Source organism: Amaranthus tricolor, chromosome 13 (assembly GCF_026212465.1).
Source record: "Amaranthus tricolor cultivar Red isolate AtriRed21 chromosome 13, ASM2621246v1, whole genome shotgun sequence".
Lineage (NCBI taxonomy): Eukaryota > Viridiplantae > Streptophyta > Magnoliopsida > Caryophyllales > Amaranthaceae > Amaranthus > Amaranthus tricolor.
The window spans coordinates 21,762,540-21,784,532 of NC_080059.1; the positions used below are offsets into that span (position 1 = coordinate 21,762,540).

A 21,993-nucleotide genomic window follows, 5' to 3' on the forward strand; every position below is an offset into this window, starting at 1 on the left:
AGTGAATGGTGGAAAGCCTTAGTAGTGGAGGGCAACAGAAGTTGAGGTAGAACCAAGAGAACGTGGAATAAACAAATAAAAATTGACTTGTAGAAGTTGCACCTTTCTGAGGACCCGACTAGGGATAAAAATAGTTGGAGACATCATATTTGTGTTTTAGATTATTGATAGTTCCCGTCTCCTTTTGTAACATTCGGAAATTTTAAAAATAAATAAAATCATTTTCGGCTTTAAACTAATTAGAAATTACCGTGAATCAAGTGGGTTAAGTGATAATAATAATAATAATAATAATAATGATGATGATGATGATGATGATATATATATATATATATATATATATATATATATATATATATATATATATATATATATATATATATATATATATATATATATATATATATATATATATATAACTAAAATTAATACCCAAATCAGAAACTTTTTTTCCCCAATTCCCAATTCCCTTCCCGTCCCCTTCTCCTAAACCGACATTCCCTTTCCCCATTTCCCTTCCTTCTCCTTCCTTCTCATTCCGTCACTATTCATCATCATTTTCAAACCCTTCTTTGCATCCTCAAGACCTTCGAAACCCATGCTCTTATCCCGCCGTCCCTTGTCTTTGATTTTCGAAGAAATTGGGTTCTTCTTCCTTTGAATTTCGAAAGGCTGTGTGAAATCAAAGTAGCATCGAAATCCTTTCCCCTTATCTCTGATTTCTGCTGAGTTAGGGGAGAAGGAGTGAGCTTCAATCTCATGATTAAACATCCAATTCAAACCGTGAATCAAGCATTAAGTCCGTTTTCGTCCTTGTTTCTGGTAGCTGAATAGAAGGTAGTTGTCTTAAGCCCTTCTCTGTTTTCTTGATGGGTATACTCTGATTCATGTACTTTTAATTGAATAATTTATTAATTATGTGTTAAACGCTAAATTTTATTGAATCTTGAATTTATATAAACTAATTGGATGAGTTATGTTGATTGGGATTATTAGTTGGATATGAGATATTGGATAATTAATGTTAGGAAGTAGGAATTTATGGCCAATGATGATGATGATGTCCTGATTTTGATTAGGTTAATGAATTTCTCAGGTAAATGCTAGTTGTTCAAGGTGGTTTTGACGATGATGATGACAAGTAATTGAGTAAAGTGATGCTCTTAGATGATATATTAGATGTTTGTTGATTTGAGAACTTGTTATGGGTATTATTTTGATTGATAGATTTAGGTGAAGTTGAGATTAATCATTTTGATTGTGGATACTCGTCAAGAGCTAATTGTTAGATGATTGAATATTTTAGATGGATTATTAATTCTTTATGAGCAATAGCGATTGTGGCTAGAATGTTTACTTCCAGTTTAATAAGATGTAAATAGTGAATTAAAGATCAAAATTTTACTGTTATATGATGATTAGAAATGCTAAAACAAGAGTTATGGGTAAAGTATCTATAACTTGATATTCTTGAAGGTATTATGTGATTCTTTGAGGATTTTCAATGTTAAGTTTGAATGAATATATTGGTGTTTAATTGGAAAATTGATGGAAAATGTATTATTAGTAAGTTATATGATGATGAGTATGATTTGATGGATCTTGAAATGATTAGTTTGGATTGAAGAAATGTTTGGATTATGTAATTGTTTGAAGGATAGTTGTAAAGATTAATTGTAAATAATTTAATATTCTTGGATGAGGTATTAGATTCTTGTGGACTTGTGGATTGTAGACTAGAATACTTATCTTTGTGGTTAAATGTGCATATTGGAAAATAAGGGTTGTGGATAAATAATGTTAAATATAGGTCGAGAAATATATGAATGTGATGAAATATTGGATAATCGGGGTTCTTGATTTAATTATATGATTCTTAAAAGTATTGATAATGATGAGTTAAAATGTCTATCTTTTTTGTAGTAGTTGGAATTACAAAGGAAACTAAGGAAGTTATAGACGTTGTTAATCTTGAAGAGAAATTGACAATTATAGGTCGTGGTTATAAAATCTTGATGGAAAATCGGGAGATTAGAATAGAACATGTGAGATTTAAATGATTCGAAATTATAGAATAGCTGTTCGATCTATGCATTGTTAGGAAGAGTAGTAATGAATTAAATGAACCTAGCTTAAGTATCGTATGCGTTGTTGTGATGCTATGTTTGTTATGCTCCAGGAGACGACGTCATCGAAGAACCCTTCTAGTTGATAGCTGGATTCGTTACCTTGAAGCGACATCGTCGGTGAGTAGTAACAGTCCCTTAAAAAGCGGTCTGGCCAGGCTACCATTTGTAAAATGTTTATTTAAAGTTTGTGAAATTTATATGAATGTGATAAATTTTTATGAATGATTATGCTGATATTGATATGGTCAATGGATCGGGTTGCGGGCTGGTCATTGACGGAGTTGAGGAACATGGTTCCCTACTCCCTGTTTTGAAGCGAATTGTCATTGAGATATTGACTAGCTTCACCCGAGAGCGACATAGCCTTAGAGCTATGAGGCACCTCTCAAACTAGACTCCCTGTGCGCACATAGATCTAGGAAACTGATGTTGCTTTTAAACCATTGTTTTGTATTGCTGTGTTTAATTGTTTTGGATTGTTGCTTCTCACTCAGTTTAATCTGATTCCTTGTTGTTTCCATCTTTTAGCCTGATTACAGATCGGAACCGGTCGGGAACGATGGGTTAGCGGTGTTGAATAGTATTCCAAGGATGTATTATAAGCTGAGCACGTAGGAATTTGTAGATTTGTGTTACGATTTTGGATAAATGTATATTTGTTTTGGCTATGCTGGTTATATCGGACTTGTAGAGAATTGTATGATTGTCTTGTGTTTTAGTTAGATATTGATTTTGGGATTTAGCTGAGTTAGTCACGTTGAAGAGCTTGTGACCCCTTTTGCTTGAGTTTTGGAAGTGTGATTTCAATTTCTTGGGAAACGAACCCAGTGATGACCCTGTTTACCCAGTCAGCGGTAAGTCGGGTTGTTACACTTTTACCCTTTTCTATCTTAGTTATCTATTCGGGTTTTTAGTTTCCTTTTGTTTTTCTTTTTTATGATTCAGTTACAATTTTAATGTGGTTTATTTGTTATAGATGCCTTCCTAGGCGAGAATGCGAGATGTATACCACTCACATTTCTCTTTGTAGGGCCCATCCTTTTAGGGGATTATTTGTGTGCGTGCAGTCCTCTGCGCCCTTTCCTTGTAGGGAGTACGGGTATGGTCTGTCCGCTTCCTTCCTCTCCCAGACCCCGACCTATGCAGGATACTAGGTTGATAACTATGACTATTACTATGACTTTTATGATACAATGTGTTTAGAGTTTATAGACGAGTAAGGGGTGGGTGGGTATGAGGTGAGGATAGGGCGGTATGATGTAGCCTGTGGGTATAGAGTGGCTATGTGGTGGATATGGGGTAAGTATAAGATGGACATGGCATATAGTGGGTGTGGATAATTTCGGATAAAAACCTATTTGAGTAGGCGTGGGTATGAAATTGTACCCGTCATAGGCAGTAGATAAATGGTGGGTATGATAATTTATGGAATATTTTGATAAGTAATAAAAATATTTTCTATTTCAAATTACAACTGTTCATGTTGAAATTTTGCAACTTTCTCCCACTTTTTTTTTGGGAACTTGTACTAATTTATGCATTTTATGTATTTTTTAAGCTTTTTTGGCACTTTCGCGCATAAAATAGCTCAAACTTATTTTGTTTTGCATGAAACATGGCACACAACACTATTTGGTATATATTATTGTGTTGAAGTTGTTAGAATTGAAAATAATAGTCATATGCTAGAAATTACGTGTTAAGTTGCGATTTTATGGGTTTATAAGCTTTTTTGGCACTTTCGCGCATAAAGTAGCTCAAACTTGATTTGTTTTGCATGAAACATGACATACAACACTATTTGGTATATATATTATTGTGTTGAAGTTGCTAGAATTGAAAATAATAGTCATATGCTAGAAATTACGTGTTAAGTTGCGATTTTATGGGTTTTTAAGCTTTTTCGGCACTTTCGCGCATAAAGTAGCTCAAACTTGGTTTGTTTTGCAAGAAACTTTGCACACAGCACTATTTGCTATATATTATTGTGTTAAAGTGGTTAGAATTAAAAATCATCGTCATATGCTAAAAATTACGTGTTAAGTTGCGATATTATGGGTTTTTAAGCTTTTTTAGCACTTTCGTGCATGAAGTAGCTCAAACTTGGTTTGTTTGGCACGAAACTTTACACACAATACTAATTGGTATATATTATTGTGTTTAAGTGGTTAGAATTGAAAATCATCGTCATATGCTAGAAATTACGTGTTAAGTTGCGATTTTGTGGATTTTTAAGCTTTTTTGGCACTTTCGCGCATAAAGTAGATCAAACTTGGTTTGTTTTGCAAGAAACATTGCACACAACACTATTTGGTATATATTATTGTGTTGAAGTGGTTAGAATTGAAAATAATAGTCATATGCTAGAAATTACGTATTAAGTTGCGATTTTATGTGTTTTAAAACTTTTTTGGCACTTTCGCGCATAAAGTAGCTCAAACATGATTTGTTTTGCACGAAACTTTGCACACAAAACTATTTGGTATATAATATTGTGTTGAAGTGGTTAGAATTGAAAATCATCGTCATATGCTACAAATTACGTGTTAAGTTGCGATTTTATGGGTTTTTAAGATTTTTTGGCACTTTTGCGCATAATATAGCTCAAATTTGGTTTGTTTTGCACGAACTTTGGCACACAATACTATTTGGTGTTTATTATGGTGTAGTGGTTAGAATTGAAAATAATAGTCATATGCTAGAAATTACGTGTTAAGTTACGATTTTATGCATTTTTAAAGATTTTTTGGCACTTTCGCGCATAAAGTAGCTGAAAATTGATTTGTTTTGCATGAAACATGGCAACAACACTATTTGGTATATATTATTGTGTTGAACTTGTTAGAATTGAAAATAATAGACATATGCTAGAAATTACGTGTTAAGTTGCGATTTTATGGGTTTTAAAACTTTTTTGGCACTTTCGCGCATAAAGTAGCACAAACTTGGTTTGTTTTGCAAGAAACTTTGCACACAGCACTATTTGGTATATATTATTGTGTTAAAGTGGTTAGAATTAAAAATCATCGTCATATGCTAAAAATTACGTGTTAAGTTGCGATTTTATGGGTTTTTAAGCTTTTTTAGCACTTTCACGCATAAAGTAGCTCAAACTTGGTTTGTTTTGCACGAAACTTTACACACAATACTAATTGGTATATATTATTGTGTTGAAATGGTTAGAATTGAAAATCATAGTCATATGCTAGAAATTACGTGTTAAGTTGCGATTTTGTGGGTTTTTAAGCTTTTTTGGCACTTTCGCGCATAAAGTAGATCAAACTTGGTTTGTTTTGCAAGAAACATTGCACACAACACTATTTGGTATATATTATTGTGTAGAAGTGGTTAGAATTGAAAATAATAGTCATATGCTAGAAATTACGTATTAAGTTGCGATTTTATGGGTTTTTAAACTTTTTTGGCACTTTCGCGCATAAAGTAGCTCAAACATGATTTGTTTTGCACGAAACTTTGCACACAAAAATATTTGGTATATACTATTGTGTTGAAGTGGTTAGAATTGAAAATCATCGTCATATGCTATAAATTCTGTGTTAAGTTGCGTTTTTATGGGTTTTTAAGATTTTTTGGCACTTTTGCGCATAATGCAGCTCAAACTTGGTTTGTTTTGCACGAAATTTGGCACACAATACTATTTGGTGTATATTATTGTGTAGTGGTTAGAATTGAAATTAATAGTCATATGCTAGAAATTACGTGTTAAGTTGCGATTTTATGCATTTTTAAAGATTTTTTGGCACTTTCGCGCATAAAGTAGCTCAAACTTGATTTGTTTTGCATGAGACATGGCAACAACACTATTTGGTATATATTATTGTGTTGAAGTTGTTAGAATTGAAAATAATAGTCATATGCTAGAAATTACGTGTTAAGTTGCAATTTTATGGGTTTTTAAACTTTTTTGGCACTTTCGCGCATAAAGTAGCACAAACTTGGTTTGTTTTGCAAGAAACTTTGCACACAGCACTATCTGGTATATATTATTATGTTAAAGTGGTTAGAATTAAACATCATCGTCATATGCTCAAAATTACGTGTTAAGTTGCGATTTTATTGGTTTTTAAGCTTTTTTGGCACTTTCGCGCATAAAGTAGCTCAAACTTGGTTTTTTTTCCACGAAACTTTGCACACAATACTAATTAGTTTATATATTATTGTGTTGAAGAGGTTAGAGTTGAAAATCATCGTCATATGCTAGAAATTACGTGTTAAGTTGCGATTTTATGGGTTTTTAAGCTTTTTTGGCACTTTCGCGCATAAAGTAGATCAAACTTGTTTTGTTTTGCAAGAAACATTGCACACAACACTATTTGGTATATATTATTGTGTTGAAGTGGTTAGAATTGAAAATAATTGTCATATGCTAGAAATTACGTGTTAAGTTGCGATTTTATGGATTTTTAAAGTTTTTTGGCACATTCGCGCATAAAGTAGCTCAAACATGATTTGTTTTGCACGAAACATTGCACACTAAACTATTTGGTATATACTATTGTGTTGAAGTGGTTAGAATTGAAAATAATAGTCATATGCTAGAAATTACGTGTTAAGTTGCGATTTTATGCATTATTTATGCTTTTTTCGCACTTTCGCCCATAAAGTAACTCAAACTTGATTTGTTTTGCATGAAACATGGCACACAACACTATTTGGTATATATTATTGTGTTGAAGTTTTTAGAATTGAAAATACTAGTCATATGCTAGAAATTACGTGTTAAGTTGCGATTTTATTGGTTTTTAAGCTTTTTTGGCACTTTCGCGCATAAAGTAGCACAAACTTGGTTTGTTTTGCACGAAACTTAGCACACAATACTATTTGGTATATATATTATTGTGTTGAAGTGGTTAGAATTGAAAATAATAGTCATATGCTAGAAATTACATGTTAAGTTGTGATTTTATGGGTTTTTAAGCTTTTTTGGCACTTTCGCGCATAAAGGAGCTTAATCTGGATTTGTTTTGCATGAAACATGGCACACAACACTATTTGGTATATATTATTGTGTTGAAGTTGTTAGAATTGAAAATAATAGTCATATGCTAGAAATTACGTGTTAATTTGCGATTTGATGGGTTTATAAACTTTTTTGGCACTTTCGCGCAAAAAGTAGCTCAAACTTGGGGTGTTTTGCACAAAACTTTGCACACAACACTATTTGGTATATATTATTGTGTTGAAGTGGTTAGAATTGAAAATAATAGTTATATTCTAGAAATAACGTGTTAAGTTGTGATTTTATGGGTTTTTAAGCTTGTTTGGAACTTTCGCGCATAAAGTAGCTCAAGCTTCGTTTGTTTTGCACGAAACATTGCACATAACACTGTTTGGTATATATTATTTTGTTGAAGTGGTTAGAATTGAAAATAATAGCCATATGCTAAAAATTACGTGTTAAGTTGCCATTGTATGGGTTGTTAAACTTTTTTGGCACTTTCGCGCATAAAGAGCTCAAACATGATTTGTTTGGCACGAAACTTGGCACACAACACTGTATGGTATATATTATTGTGTTGAAGTGGTTAGAATTGAAAATAATAGTTATATTCTAGAAATAACGTGTTAAGTTGTGATTTTATGGGTTTTTCAGCTTTTTTGGAACTTTCGCGAATAAAGTAGCTCAAACGTGGTTTGTTTTGCACGAAACTTGGCCACAACACTGTATGGTATATGTTATTGTGTTGAAGTGGTTAGAATTGAAAATAATAGTCATATGCTAGAAATTGTAGCGATTTTATGGGTTTTTAAGCTTTTTTGGCACTTTCGCGCATAAAGTAGCTTAAACTTGGTTTGTTTTGCACGAAACATTGCACACAATACTAATTGGTATATATTATTGTGTTGAAGTGGTTAGAATTGAAAATCAACGTCATATGCTAGAGATTACGTGTTAAGTTGCGATTTTATGGGTTTTTAAGATTTTTTGGCACTTTTACGCATAATGTAGCTCAAACTCGATTTGTATTGCAAGAACTTTTGCACACAACATTATTTGGTGTATATTATTGTGTAGTGGTTAGAATTGAAAATAATAGTCATATGCTAGAAATTACGTGTTAAGTTGGGATTTTATGCATTTTTTATGCTTTATTGGCACTTTCGCGCTTAAAGTAGCTCAAACTTGATTTGTTTTGCATGAAACATGGCACACAACACTATTTGGTATATATTATTGTGTTGAAGTTGCTAGAATTGAAAATAATAGCCATATGCTAGAAATTACGTGTTAAGTTGCGATTTTATGGGTTTTTAAGCTTTTTTGGCACTTTCGCGCATAAAGTAGATCAAACTTGGTTTGTTTTGCAAGAAACTTTGCACACAACAGTATTGGGTATATATTATTGTGTTGAAGTGGTTAGAATTAAAAATAATAGTCATATACTAGAAATTACGTGTTAAGTTGTGATTTTATCGGTTTAAAAACTTTTTTGGCACTTTCGCGGATAAAGTAGCTCCAACATGATTTGTTTTGCACGAAACTTTGCACACAAAACTATTTGGTATATAATATTGTGTTGAAGTGGTTAGAATTGAAAATCATCGTCATATGCTAGAAATTACGTGTTAAGTTGCGATTTTATGGGTTTTTAAGTTTTTTGGCACTTTCGCGCATAAAGTAGCTCAAACTTGGTACTTTTTGCACGAAAATTTGCACACAACACTATTAGGTATATATTATTGTGTTGAAATGGTCAAAATTGAAAATCATCGTCGTATGCTAGAGAATACGTGTTATGTTGCGATTTTATGGGTTTTTAAGATTTTTTGGCACTTTTGCGCATAATGTAGCTCAAACTCAGTTTGTTTTTCACGAACTTTGGCACACAACACTATTTGGTGTACATTATTGAGTAGTGGTTAGAATTAAAAATAATAGTCATATTCTAGAAATTACGTGTTAAGTTGCGATTTTATGCATTTTTTAAGCCTTTTTGGCACCTTCGCGCATAAAGTAGCTCAAATTTGATTTGTTTTGCATGAAACATGGCACACAACACTATTTGGTATATATTATTGTGTTGAAGTTGTTACAATTGAAAATAATAGTCATATGATAGAAATTACGTGTTAAGTTGCGTTTTTCTGGGTTTTTAAACTTTTTTGGCACTTTCGCGCATAAAGTAGCTCAAACATGATTTGTTTTCCATGAAACTTTGCACACAAGACTATTTGGTATATACTATTGTGTTGAAGTGGTTAGAATTGAAAATCATCGTCACATGCTAGAAATTACGTGTTAAGTTGCGATTTTATGGGTTTTAAAGCTTTTTTGGCACTTTCGCGCATAAAGTAGCTCAAACTTGGTACTTTTTGCACGAAACTTTGCACACAACACTATTTGGTATATATTATTGTGTTGAAGTGGTTAGAATTGAAAATCATCGTCATATGCTAGAGATTACATGTTATGTTGCGATTTTATGGGTTTTTAAGCTTTTTTCGCACTTTTGCGCATAATGTAGCTCAAACTTGGTTTGTTTTGCACGAAACTTGGCACACAACACTATTTGGTGTATATTATTATGTAGTGGTTAGAATTGAAAATAATAGTCATATGCTAGAAATTACGTGTTAAGTTGCGATTTTATGCATTATTTAAGCTTTTTTGGCACCTTCGCGCATAGAGTAGCTCAAACTTGATTTGTTTTGCACGAAACTTAGCACACAACACTATTTGGTATATATTATTGTGTTGAAGTGATTAGAATTGAAAATAATACTCATACGCTAGGAATCACGTTTTAAGTTGCGATTTTATGGGTTTTTAAGCTTTTTTGGCACTTTCGCGCATAAAGTAGCACAAACTTGGTTTGTTTTGCACGAAACTTAGCACACAACACTATTTGGTATATATTATTGTGTTGAAGTGGTTAGAATTGAAAATAATAGTCATATGCTTTAAATTACATGTTACGTTGCGATATTTTGGGTTTTTAAGCTTTTTTGGCACTTTCGCGCTTAAAGGAGTTCAATCTTGATTTGTTTTGCATGAAACATGGCACACAACACTATTTGGTATATATTATTGTGTTGAAGGTATTAGAATTGAAAATAATAGTCATATGTTAGAAATTACGTGTTAAGTTGCGATTTTATGGGTTTATAAACTTTTTTGGCACTTTCGCGCAAAAAGTAGCTCAAACTTGGGGTATTTGGTATATATTCTTTTGTTGAAGTGGTTAGAATTGAAAATCATCGTCATATGCTAGAACTTACGTGCTAAGTTGCGATTTTTTGTGTTTTTAAGCTTCTTTGGCACTTTCGCGCATAATGTAGCTCAAACTTGGTTTGTTTTGCATGAAACTTGGCACACAACACTATATGGTATATATTATTGTGTTGAAGTGGTTAGAATTGAAAATAATAGTCATATGCTAGAAAAAGTAGCGATTTTATGGGTTTTTAAGCTTTTTTGGTACTTTCGCGCATAAAGTAGATCAAACTTGAATTTTTTGCAAGAAACTTTGCACACAACATTATTTGGCAAATATTATTGTCGTGAAGGGGTTAGAATTGAAAATAATAGTCATATGCTAGAAATTACGTGTTAATTTGCGATTTTAAGGGTTTTTAAACTTTTTTGGCACTTTCGCGCATAAAGTAGCTCAAACAGGATTTGTTTTGCACGAAACTTTGCACACAAAACTATTTGGTATATACTATTGTGTTGAAGTTGTTAGAATTGAAAATCATCGTCATATGCTAGAAATTACGTATTAAGTTGCGATTTTACGGGTTTTTAAGCTTTTTTGGCACTTTCGCGCAAAAAGTAGCTCAAACTTGGTTTGTTTTGCACGAAACTTTGCACACAACACTATTTGGTATATATTATTGTGTTGAAGTGGTTACAATTGAAAATCATTGTCATATGCTAGAGATTACGTGTTAAGTTGCGATTTTATAGGTTTTTAAACTTTTTTGGCACTTTTGCGCATAATGTAGCACAAACTTGATTTGTTTTGCATGAAACATGGCACACAACACTATTCGGTATATATTATTGTGTTGATGTTGTTAGAATTGAAAATAATAGTCATATGCTACAAATTACGTGTTAAGTTGCGATGTTGTGGGTTTATAAACTTTTTTGGCACTTTCGCGCATAAAGTAGCACAAACTTGGTTTGTTTTACACGAAACTTGGCACTCTACACTATTTGGTATATATTATTGTGTTGAAGTGGTTAAAATTGAAAATAATAGTTATATTCTAGAAATAACGTGTTAAGTTGTGATTTTATGGGTTTTTAAGCTTTTTTGTAACTTTCACGCATAAAGTAGCTCAAACTTCGTTTGTTTTGCACGAAACATTGCACATAACACTATTTGGTATATATTATTTTGTTGAAGTGGTTAGAATTGAAAATCATCGTCATATGCTATAAATTACATGTTACGTTGCGATATTTTGGGTTTTTAAGCTTTTTTGGCACTTTCGCGCTTAAAGGAGCTCAATCTTGATTTGTTTTGCATGAAACATGGCACACAACACTATTTGGTATATATTATTGTGTTGAAGGTATTAGAATTGAAAATAATAGTCATATGTTAGAAATTACGTGTTAAGTTGCGATTTTATGGGTTTATAAACTTTTTTGGCACTTTCGCGCAAAAAGTAGCTCAAACTTGGGGTATTTGGTATATATTCTTTTGTTGAAGTGGTTAGAATTGAAAATCATCGTCATATGCTAGAACTTACGTGCTAAGTTGCGATTTTTTGTGTTTTTAAGCTTCTTTGGCACTTTCGCGCATAATGTAGCTCAAACTTGGTTTGTTTTGCATGAAACTTGGCACACAACACTATATGGTATATATTATTGTGTTGAAGTGGTTAGAATTGAAAATAATAGTCATATGCTAGAAAAAGTAGCGATTTTATGGGTTTTTAAGCTTTTTTGGTACTTTCGCGCATAAAGTAGATCAAACTTGAATTTTTTGCAAGAAACTTTGCACACAACATTATTTGGCAAATATTATTGTCGTGAAGGGGTTAGAATTGAAAATAATAGTCATATGCTAGAAATTACGTGTTAATTTGCGATTTTAAGGGTTTTTAAACTTTTTTGGCACTTTCGCGCATAAAGTAGCTCAAACAGGATTTGTTTTGCACGAAACTTTGCACACAAAACTATTTGGTATATACTATTGTGTTGAAGTTGTTAGAATTGAAAATCATCGTCATATGCTAGAAATTACGTATTAAGTTGCGATTTTACGGGTTTTAAAGCTTTTTTGGCACTTTCGCGCAAAAAGTAGCTCAAACTTGGTTTGTTTTGCACGAAACTTTGCACACAACACTATTTGGTATATATTATTGTGTTGAAGTGGTTACAATTGAAAATCATTGTCATATGCTAGAGATTACGTGTTAAGTTGCGATTTTATAGGTTTTTAAACTTTTTTGGCACTTTTGCGCATAATGTAGCACAAACTTGATTTGTTTTGCATGAAACATGGCACACAACACTATTCGGTATATATTATTGTGTTGATGTTGTTAGAATTGAAAATAATAGTCATATGCTACAAATTACGTGTTAAGTTGCGATGTTGTGGGTTTATAAACTTTTTTGGCACTTTCGCGCATAAAGTAGCACAAACTTGGTTTGTTTTACACGAAACTTGGCACTCTACACTATTTGGTATATATTATTGTGTTGAAGTGGTTAAAATTGAAAATAATAGTTATATTCTAGAAATAACGTGTTAAGTTGTGATTTTATGGGTTTTAAAGCTTTTTTGTAACTTTCACGCATAAAGTAGCTCAAACTTCGTTTGTTTTGCACGAAACATTGCACATAACACTATTTGGTATATATTATTTTGTTGAAGTGGTTAGAATTGAAAATCATCGTCATATGCTAGAACTTACGTGCTAAGTTGTGATTTTTTGGGTTTTTAAGCTTACTTGGCACTTTCGCGCATAAAGTAGCTCAAATTTGGTTTATTTTGCACGAAACTTGGCACACAACACTGTAAGGTATATATTATTGTGTTGAAGTGGTTAGAATTGAAAATGTTAGTCATATGCTAGAAATAGTAGCGATTTTATGGGTTTTTAAGCTTTTATGGCACTTTCGCGCATAAAGTAGCTCAAACTTGGTTTGTTTTGCACGAAATATTGCACACAATACAAATTGGTATATATTATTTTGTTGAAGTGGTTAGAATTGAAAATCATCGTCATATGCTAGAACTTACGTGCTAAGTTGCGATTTTTTTGGGTTTTTAAGCTTCTTTGGCACTTTTGCGTATAAAGTAGCTCAAACTTGGTTTGTTTTGCACGAAACTTGGCACACAACACTGTATGGTATATATTATTGTGTTTAAGTGGTTAGAATTAAAAATAATAGTCATATGCTAGAAATAGTAGCAATTTTATGGATTTTTAAGCTTTTTTGGCACTTTCGCGCATAAAGTAGATCAAACTTGGTTTGTTTTGCAAGAAACTTTGCACACAACACTATTTGGTATATATTATTGTGTTGAAGTGGTTAGAATTGAAAATAATAGTCATATGCTAGAAATTACGTGTTAAGTTGCGATTTTATGGGTTTTTAAACTTTTTTGGCACTTTCGCGCACAAAGTAGCTCAAACATGATTTGTTTTGCACGAAGCTTTGCACGCAAAACTATTTGGTATATACTATTGTGTTGAAATGGTTAGAATTGAAAATTATCGTCATATGCTAGAAATTACGTGTTAAGTTGCGATTTTATGGGTTTGTAAGCTTTTTTGGCACTTTCGCGCATAAAGTAGCTCAAACTTGGTACTTTTTGCACGAAACTTTACACACAACACTATTTGGTATATTTTATTGTGTTGAAGTGGTTAGAATTTAAAATCATCGTCACATGCTAGAGATTACGTGTTAAGTTGCGATTTTATGGGTTTTTAAGCTTTTTTGGCACTTTTGCGCATAATGTAGCTCAAACTTGGTTTGTTTTGCACGAAACATGGCACACAACACTATTTGGTGTATATCATTATGTAGTGGTTAGAATTTAAAATAATAGACAAATGCTAGAAATTACGTGTTAAGTTGCGATTTTATGCATTATTTAAGCTTTTTTGGCACTTTCGCGCATAAAGTAGCTCAAACTTAATTTGTTTTGCATGAAACAAGGCACACAACACTAATTGGTGTATATTATTGTGTTGAAGTTGTTAGAATTGAAATAATAGTCATATGCTAGAAATTACGTGTTAAGTTGCGATTTTATGGGTTTTTAAGCTTTTTTGGCACTTTCGCACATAAAGTAGCTCAAACTTGGTTTGTTCTACACGAAACTTGGCACTCTACACTATTTGGTATATCTTATTGTGTTGAAGTGGTTATAATTGAAAATAATAGTTATACTCTTGAAATAACGTGTTAAGTTGTGATATTATGGGTTTTTATGCTTTTTTGGAACTTTCGCGCATAATGTAGCTCAAACTTTGTTTGTTTTGCACGAAACATTGCACATAACACTATTTGGTATATATTATTTTGTTGAAGTGGTTAGAATTGAAAATCATCGTCATATGCTAGAACTTACGTGCTAAGTTGCGATTTTTTGTGTTTTTAAGTTTCTTTGGCACTTTCGCGCATAAAGTAGCTCAAACTTGGTTTGTTTTGCACGAAACTTGGCACACAACACTATATGGTATATATTATTGTGTTGAAGTGGTTAGAATTGAAAATAATAGTCATATGCTAGAAAAAGTAGCAATTTTATTGGTTTTTAAGCTATTTTGGCACTTTCGCGCATAAAGTAGCTCAAACTTGGTTTGTTTTGCAAGAAACTTTGCACACAACATTATTTGGTATATATTATTGTCGTGAAGGGGTTAGAATTGTAAATAATAGTCATATGCTAGAAATTACGTGTTAATTTGCGATTTTAAGGGTTTTTAAACTTTTTTGGCACTTTCGCGCATAAATTTGCTCAAACATGATTCGTTTTGCAAGAAACTTTGCACACAAAACTATTTGGTATATACTATTGTTTTGAAGTGGTTAGAATTGAAAATCATCGTCATATGCTAGAAATTACGTGTTAAGTTGCGATTTTATGGGTTTTTAAGCTTTTTTGGCACTTTCGCGCATAAAGTAGCTCAAACTTGGTTTGTTTTGCACGAAACTTTGCACACAATACTAATTGGTATATATTATTGTGTTGAAGTGGTTAGAATTGAAAATAATCATCATATACTAGAGATTACGTGTTAATTTGCGATTTTATGGGTTTTTAAGCTTTTTTTGCATTTTTGCGCATAATGTAGCTCAAACTTGGTTTGTTTTACACGAAACATGGCATATAACACTATTTTGTGTATATTATTTTGTAGTGGTTAGAATAGAAAATAACAGTCATATGCTAGAAATTTACTTGTTATGTTGCGATTTTATGCATTTTTAAAGCTCTTTTGGCACTTTCGCGCATAAAGTAGCTCAAACTTTATTTGTTTTGCATGAAACATGGCCCACAACACTATTTGGTATATATTATTGTGTTGAAGTTGTTAGAATTGAAAATAATAGTCATATGTTATAAATTACGTGTTAAGTTGCCATTTTATGGGTTTTTTAAGCTTTTTTGGCACTTTCGCGCATAAAGTAGCTCAAACTTGATTTGTTTTGCATGAAACATGGCACACAACACTATTTGGTATATATTATAGTGTTGAAGTTGTTAGAATTAAAAATAATAGTCATATACTACAAATTACGTGTTAAGTTGAGATTTTATGGGTTTTTAAGCTTTTTTGGCACTTTCGCGCATAAAGTAGTTCAAACTTGGTTTGTTTTGCACGAAACTTTGCACACAATACTAATTGGTATATATTATTGTGTTGAAGTGGTCAGAATTGAAAATCATTGTCATATGCTAGAAATTACGTTTTAAGCTGCGATTTTATGGGTTCTTAAGCTTTTTTGGCACTTTCGCGCATAAAGTAGATCAAACTTGGTTTGTTTTGCAAGAAACTTTGCACACAACACTATTTGGTATATATTATTGTGTTGAAGTGGTTAGAATTGAAAATAATAGTCATATGCTAGAAATTACGTGTTAAGTTGTGATTTTATGGGTTTTTAAACTTTTTTGGCACTTTCGCGCATAAAGTATCTCAAACTTGGTACTTTTTGCACGAAACTTTGCACACAACACTATTTGGTATATATTATTGTGTTGAAGTGGTTAGAATTTAAAATCGTCGTCATATGCTAGAGATTACGTGTTAAGTTGCGATTTTATGGATTTTAAGCTTTTTTGGCACTTTTGCGCATAATGTAGCTCAAACTTGGTTTATTTTGCACGAAACTTGGCACACAACACTATTTTGTGTATATTATTATGTAGTGGTTAGAATTGAAAATAATAGTCATATGTTAGAAATTACGTGTTAAGCTGCGATTTTAGGCATTTTTTAAGCTTTTTTTGCACTTTCGCGCATAAAGTAGCACAAACTTGATTTGTTTTGCATGAAACATGGCCCACAACACTATTTGGTATATATTATTGTGTTGAAGTTGTTAGAATTTTAAATAATAGTCATATGTTAGAAATTACGTGTTAAGTTGCCATTTTATGGGTTTTTAAGCTTTTTTGGCACTTTCGCGCATAAAGTAGCTCAAACTTGGTAATTTTTGCACGAAATTTTGCACACAACACTATTTGGTATATATTATTGTGTTGAAGTGGTTAGAATTTAAAATCATCGTCATACGCTAGAGATTACGTGTGAAGTTGCGATTTTATAGGTTTTTAAGCTTTTTTGGCACTTTTGGCGCATAATGTAGCTCAAACTTGGTTTGTTTTGCACGAAACTTGGCACACAACACTATATGGTATATATTATTGTGTTGTAGTGGTTAGAATTGAAAATAATAGTCATATGCTAGAAATTACGTGTTAAGTTGTGATTTTATGGGTTTTTAAGCTTTTTTGGCACTTTCGCGCATAAAGTAGCTCAAACTTTATTTGTTTTGCATGAAACATGGCCCACAACACTATTTGGTATATATTATTGTGTTGAAGTTGTTAGAATTGAAAATAATATTCTTATGCTAGAAATTACGTGTTATGTTGCGATTTTATGGGGTTTTAAGCTTTTTTGGCACTTTCGCGCATAAAGTAGCTCAAACTTGGTTTGGTTTGCACGAAACTTAGCACACAACACTATTTGGTATATATTATTGTTTTGAAGTGGTTAGAATTGAAAATAATAGTCATATGTTAGAAATTACGTGTTAAGTTGCCATTTTATGGGTTTTTAAGCTTTTTTGGCACTTTCGCGCATAAAGTAGCTCAAACTTGATTTGTTTTGCATGAAACATGGCACACAACACTATTTGGTATATATTATAGTGTTGAAGTTGTTAGAATTGAAAATAATAGTCATATACTACAAAATACGTGTTAAGTTGAGATTTTATGGGTTTTTAAGCTTTTTTGGTATTTTCGCGCATAAAGTAGTTTAAACTTGGTTTGTTTTGCACGAAACTTTGCACACAATACTAATTGGTATATATTATTGTGTTGAAGTGGTTAGAATTGAAAATCATCGTCATATGCTAGAAATTACGTTTTAAGCTGCGATTTTATGGGTTTATAAACTTTTTTGGCACTTTCGCGCATAAAGTAGATCAAACTTGGTTTGTTTTGCAAGAAACTTTGCACACAACACTATTTGGTATATATTATTGTGTTGAAGTTGTTAGAATTTAAAATAATGGTCATATGCTAGAAATTACGTGTTACGTTGCGATTTTAAGGGATTTTATGCTTTTTTGGCACTTTCGCGCATAAAGTAGCTCAAACTTGGTTTGTTTTGCACGAAACTTAGCACACAACAATATTTGGTATATATTATTGTGTTGAAGTGGTAAGAATTGAAAATAATAGTCATATGCTAGAAATTTCGTGTTATGTTGCGATTTTATGAGTTTTTAAGCTTTTTTGGCATTTTCGCGCATAAAGTTGCTCAAACTTGATTTGTTTTGCATGAAACATGGCACACAACACTATTTGGTATATATTATTGTGTTGAAGTCTTTAGAATTGAAAATAATAGTCATATACTACAAATTACGTGTTAAGTTGCGATTTTATGGGTTTTTAAGCTTTTTTGGCACTTTCGCGCATAAAGTAGCTCAAACTTGGTACTTTTTGCACGAAACTTTGCACACAACACTATTTGGTATATATTATTGTGTTGAAGTGGTTAGAATTGAAAATCATCGTCATATGCTAGAGATTACGTGTGAAGTTGCGATTTTATGCGTTTTTAAGCTTTTTTGGCACTTTTGGCGCATAATGTAGGTCAAACTTGGTTTTTTTTGCACGAAACATGGCACACAACACTATATGGTATATATTATTGTGTTGCAGTGGTTAGAATTGAAAATAATAGTCATAAGCTAGAAAAAGTAGCGATTTTATGGGTTTTTAAGCTTTTTTGACACTTTCGCGCATAAAGTAGCTCAAACTTGGTTTGTTTTGCACGAAACTTTGCACACAATACTAATTGGTATATATTATTGTGTTGAAGTGGTTTGAATTGAAAATCATCGTCATATGCTAGAAATTACGTTTTAAGCTGCGATTTTATGGGTTTTTAAGCTTTTTTGGCACTTTCGCGCATAAAGTAGATCAAAAATGGTTTGTTTTGCAAGAAAATTTGCACACAACACTATTTGGTATATATATTACTGTGTTGAAGTGGTTAGAATTGAAAATAATAATCATATGCTAGAAATTACGTGTTAAGTTGTGATTTTATGGGTTATTAAACTTTTTTGGCACTTTCGCGCATAAAGTAGCTCAAACTTGGTACTTTTTGCACGAAACATTGCACACAACACTATTTGGTATATATTATTGTGTTGAAGCGGTTAGAATTGAAAATCATCGTCATATGCTAGAGATTACGTGTTAAGTTGCGATTTTATAGATTTTAAGCTTTTTTGGCACTTTTGCGCATAATGTAGCTCAAACTTGGTTTATTTTGCACGAAACTTGGCACACAACACTATTTTGTGTATATTATTCTGTAGTGGTTAGAATTGAAAATAATAGCCATATGCTAGAAATTACGTGTTAAGTTGCAATTTTATGCATTTTTAAAGCTTTTTTTGCACTTTCGCGCATAAAGTAGCTCAAACTTGATTTGTTTTGCATGAAACATGGCCCACAACACTATTTGGTATATATTATTGTGTTGAAGTCGTTAGAATTTAAAATAATAGTCATATGCTAGACATTATGTGTTACGTTGCGATTTTAAGGGATTTTATGCTTTATTGGCACTTTCGCGCATAAAGTAGCTCAAACTTGATTTGTTTTGCACGAAACTTAGCACACAACACTATTTGGTATATATTATTGTGTTGAAGTGGTAAGAATTGAAAATAATAGTCATATGCTAGAAATTGCGTGTTATGTTGCGATTTTATGAGTTTTTAAGCTTTTTTGGCACTTTCGCGCATAAAGTTGCTCAAACTTGATTTGTTTTGCATGAAACATGGCACACCACACTATTTGGTATATATTATTGTGTTGAAGTCTTTAGAATTGAAAATAATAGTCATATACTACAAATTACGTGTTAAGTTGCAATTTTATGTGTTTTTAAGCTTTTTTGGCACTTTTGCTCATAAAGTAGCTCAAACTTGGTACTTTTTGCACGAAACTTTGCACACAACACTATTTGGTATATATTATTGTGTTGAAGTGGTTAGAATTGAAAATCATCGTCATATGCTAGAGATTACGTGTGAAGTTGCGATTTTATGGGTTTTTAAGCTTTTTGGCACTTTTGGCGCATAATATAGGTCAAACTAGGTTTGTTTTGCACGAAACTTGGCACACAATACTATATGGTATATATTATTGTGTTGCAGTGGTTAGAATTGAAAATAATAGTCATATGCTAGAAAAAGTAGCGATTTTATGGGTTTTTAAGCTTTTTTGGTACTTTCGCGCATAAAGTAGCTCAAACTTGGTTTGTTTTGCACGAAACTTTGCACACAATACTAATTGGTATATATTATTGTGTTGAAGTGGTTAGAATTGAAAATCATCGTCATATGCTAGAAATTACGTGTTAAGTTGCGATTTTATGGGTTTTTAAGCTTTTTTGTCACTTTCGCGCATAAAGTAGATCAAACTTGGTTTGTTTTCCAAGAAACTTAGCAAACAACACTATTTGGTATATATTATTGTGTTGAAGTGGTTAGAATTGAAAATAATAGTCATATGCAAGAAATTACGTGTTAAGTTGTGATTTTATGGGTTTTTAAGCTTTTTTGGCACTTTTGGCGCATAATGTAGCTCAAACTTGGTTTGTTTTGCACGAAACTTGGCACACAATACTATATGGTATATATTATTGTGTTGCAGTGGTTAGAATTGAAAATAATAGTCATATGCTAGAAAAAGTAGCGATTTTATGGGTTTTTAAGGTTTTTTGGCACTTTCGCGCATAAAGTAAGAACTTCGTTTGTTTTGCACGAAACTTTGCACACAATACTAATTGGTATATATTATTGTGTTGAAGTGGTTAGAATTGAAAATAATCGTTATATGCTAGAAATTACGTGTTAAGTTGCGATTTTATGGGTTTTTTATGCTTTTTTGGCAATTTCGCGCATAAAGTAGATCAAACTTGGTTTGTTTTGCAAGAAACTTTGCACACAACACTATTTGGTATATATTATTGTGTTGAAGTGGTTAGAATTGAAAATAATAGTCATATGCTAGAAATTACGTGTTAAGTTGTGATTTTATGGGTTTTTAAGCTTTTTTGGCACTTTCGCGCATAAAGTAGCTCAAACTTGGTACTTTTTGCACGAAACTTTGCACACAACACTATTTGGTATATATTATTATGTTGAAGTGGTTAGAATTTAAAATCATCGTCATATGCTAGAGATTACGTGTGAAGTTGCGATTTTATGGGTTTTTAAGCTTTTTTGGCACTTTTGGCGCATAATGTAGCTCAAACTTGGTTTGTTTTGCACGAAACATGGCACACAACACTATATGGTTTATATTATTGTGTTGCAGTGGTTAGAATTGAAAATAATAGTCATATGCTAGAAATTACATGTTAAGTTGTGATTTTATGGGTTTTTAAGCTTTATTGGCACTTTCGCGCATAAAGTAGCTCAAACCTTGGAACTTTTTGCATGAAACTATTGCACACAACACTATTTGGTATATATTATTTTGTTGAAGTGGTTAGAATTGAAAATCATCGTCATATGCCTAGAGATTACGTGTGAAGTTTCGATTTTATGGGTTTTTAAGCTTTTTTTGGCACTTTTGGCGCATAATGTAGCTCAAACTTGGTTTGTTTTGCACTGAAACTTGGCACACAACACTATATGGTATTATATTATTGTGTTGCAGTGGTTAGAATTGAAAATAATAGTCATATGCTAGAAAAAGTAGCGATTTTATGGGTTTTTTAAGCTTTTTTTGGCACTTTCGCGCCATAAAGTAGCTCATAACTTGGTTTGTTTTGCACGTAACTTTGCACACAATACTAATTGGTATATATTATTGTGTTGAAGTGGTTAGAATTGAAAATCATCGTCATATGCTAGAAAATTACGTGTTAAGTTGCGATTTTATGGGTTTTTAAGCTTTTTTGTCACTTTCGCGCATAAAGTAGATCAAACTTGGTTTGTTTTCCAAGAAACTTAGCAAACAACACTATTTGGTATATTATTATTGTGTTGAAGTGGTTAGAATTGAAAATAATAGTCATATGCAAGAAATTACGTGTTAAGTTGTGATTTTATGTGAGTTTTTAAGCTTTTTTGGCCACTTTTGGCGCAAAATGTAGC

General features: G+C 32.1%; 1 long non-coding RNA gene across 1 annotated transcript; it reads left to right on the forward strand.

Moving 5' to 3' along the window:
* The first annotated feature begins 431 nt into the window (after positions 1–431).
* Positions 432–21,324, forward strand: LOC130799021 (uncharacterized). The gene is made up of 3 exons (XR_009039170.1): positions 432–837; positions 2,180–2,246; positions 2,658–21,324. It is a non-coding gene; the product is annotated as an uncharacterized LOC130799021 (long non-coding RNA).
* Positions 21,325–21,993: the final 669 nt, after the last annotated feature.